Here is a 2906-nt window from a genome sequence, read left to right as displayed (position 1 = left end):
CATGAAACTCCCCCCCCTCTGTTTTATACACACACAGATGTGTGTCATGATGTAAAGCGTCATTCCTCAGTATGAGTCATGTTCAAAAAAGTTTGAAAGCCACTGCCCTAGATAAATTTTCATACATATACGCAAGCAGACGTGTACAAGAAGGTCTACTGTAATACCAAAAGCTCCTCATGTCCGTGATGGAGAAAGGTAAATTATACACCAGTCATAAAATGGAACACAGTACAGTGGCGGATGAAATAGTTTTGTGTTTCAACACAAATGCGTCTCAGTGTTGTGCCAAAAAAAAAAAAAAAAAAAAAAAGTTGCTGAAGAATACTGTGTGACATCATCGGTGTAAAATTCAGAATCTAGTGAAGCAAAGCTGTTGTTTAGGGACGCATACATCGGCATTAAAAGTAGTAAAGAAAAAATGTAAAGAAATTACCATAAAAGCCAAATTAGTGGTTATCTCCTGGGGGGAAGGACAGAGGGGTCCTGAGTGTGAAGGGACCCACTAAGGGCTCCTGCGATGCTGGAAATGCTTTATCTCCTGACCCTGGGTAATGATTACGTGGATGTTTGCTTTATAACTCTTTGTTAAATGATACATATAAGGTTTGTGTGTTAAATTTTCCCCCAAATATATTAAAACATGGGTGTCACTGAATGAAGAAAACTGAAGCCTGGGCACTAAATTTATTATTCATATTTTCTGCCTTCTTTTTAGAAAAAAAAAAGTCTTGATTAAGGAACTTAATAATGTTTTATTTCATAAATTCTGTGGTGGACGCATCAGTATTCATTAGGTTATTTTTTTATATGTTTTTATACCTTAAATCATTTATAATATTTTTTAAAGTATTTCAAAGAAAATTAAATCATTTGGTGTGTTTGCTTTCCAAAAAGCCATGTTTACATATTTTGTACAAAACTAGAATTGTATTTTATAGAGTAATTTAAGATAAAATCAAATTCTATTATGAAAAATTTAAATGCTGAAAAGTGTATAAAAACCTAACACAACTTCATAGACCTTCACTGAGAATTTAAAAATGCTAACGTGTGTGTTGTCATGTTTACTCGACGGTTTCAGTTCCTCAGTTGCCGTTGGCCACTTTTCCATGTTGAGTAGCCACATGCGACTTGTATATTTTGCTATGCTATTTTATATTATTATAGGACAGAATATTTCCATCATTGTAGAAATTTCTATTGGAAAACATTGTTCTAGATACAGATTGTTTGTTATATAAACTTGCAGATATTAAACTGCAGACATAATCTTTTCTTTGTTTTCTGTGTCTTATGATATTCATCTTTACTATTAATGAAATATATTCTGAAATTTTTTTCTGAAGTTTTTAAAGTTTGTATTTTGTCCCCATTTAATTTTTCATTTACCTGAGACATTTATTTACGAGAGGTCTTCAAAAAGTTCATGGAAGATTTGTATTATCTTTTAATGCCATTTTTCCATGGACTTTTTGAAGTACCCTCACATGTATGTATATGTGTATACATGTATATATGATTAGCTCATTTTCTTTTTCCCATATGGAAAGGTAATTGTCTCAGCACCAGTAATTTGCAGTGCCTCTTCTGTCATATACAATACCCAGATATGCTTGACTTATTTCTGCGCTCTCTATCCTGGTTGTTTATTTGTTGTCTGAAAACACTACAGATTTTCATTTACTCTTGCTTCATGTGTAATATACAAGGGTACTTAACAAAATTCATGTAAAGATTCATACTTATAATTCTATTTTTCCATGAACTTTTTGAAGTACCCTTGTATTGTTCAGTTCTAAGAATTAAAGAAAAAAATTATTCAGGACTAGCTGGTTAGCTCAGATTGTTATAGCGCAGTGTTATAATGCTAAGGTCAAGGGTTTGGATCCCCATACTGGCCAGCTGCTGGGGAAAAAAAATTATTGTGATATTTTTTCTTTCCTTATGTGACTTTTAGGAGTAGTCTCTAGCTTCAACATAAGTTTTGTGAGTTGTCCTTTTGTTACTGACTTCTAATTTGCACTGTAGTCAGCAAGTGTCTGTGCTATCGATTCTTTGAAATTTGAGAATTGCTTTATTGTCTCAAGTTAAAGATCCTCGTATGATCAAGAAGAAAGTATACTCAGACTCGTGGAGCAAGGTATGTATGTACCTTATATATATATCTATATATACCCACTACACACACACACACATTCTGTCTCTAAGTTTTGACTTCCATCAATTTTATAAAGTTTTGTTTATCTCTTTCTCCCATTTAAAAAAAAAATTCTTTTCTTTAGGAACTATGATTAGACTTCTGTTAAACTTTCTCACTCTTGTGTCTTCTAATCTAGCTTTTATATATTTTATATAATTTCTTATACATGTTGAATTCTAGAAAAGTCCTTCAGATCTACAAGTACTTCAAAAAGTTCATAGAAAGATTCAACTTATCTTTTAATTCTATTTTCCCATGAACTTTTTGAAGTTACCCTTGTATATTCTTGTATATTCTGATTTTGTCTAATTGCATTTCTTCTCTAAATTGAGCTATAATTTGTGTACAACAACAAACACAAAAATAAAGTGTGTGGCTTGATGAAATTTACATATGTAGGCATTGTGTGATCACCACCCAGATAAAGATATGAAACGTTTCATTTCTACAAAAGTTCCCTCCTGCCCTTTCCTATTGAAAGAGCTATTCCCCACCGCCAGTCAACTACTCTCCGGATTTCTATCACCACGGATTATTTTCAAGTCTTCTTAAACTTCATATAAACAAAATCATACAGTTTATTCTTTTGCTTACATGTTTTTGAGACTTTTTCATGATGCATGTGTAAGTATTTTGGGTTTTTTATTTTTGTTTTATATCAAAGGTTAGCAAACTATGACCCATGGGCCAATTCCAGCCCACT

Source organism: Galeopterus variegatus, unplaced genomic scaffold, assembly GCF_000696425.1.
Source record: "Galeopterus variegatus unplaced genomic scaffold, G_variegatus-3.0.2 Scaffold7835, whole genome shotgun sequence".
Classification (NCBI taxonomy): domain Eukaryota; kingdom Metazoa; phylum Chordata; class Mammalia; order Dermoptera; family Cynocephalidae; genus Galeopterus; species Galeopterus variegatus.
This window is presented reverse-complemented; position numbering follows the sequence as displayed.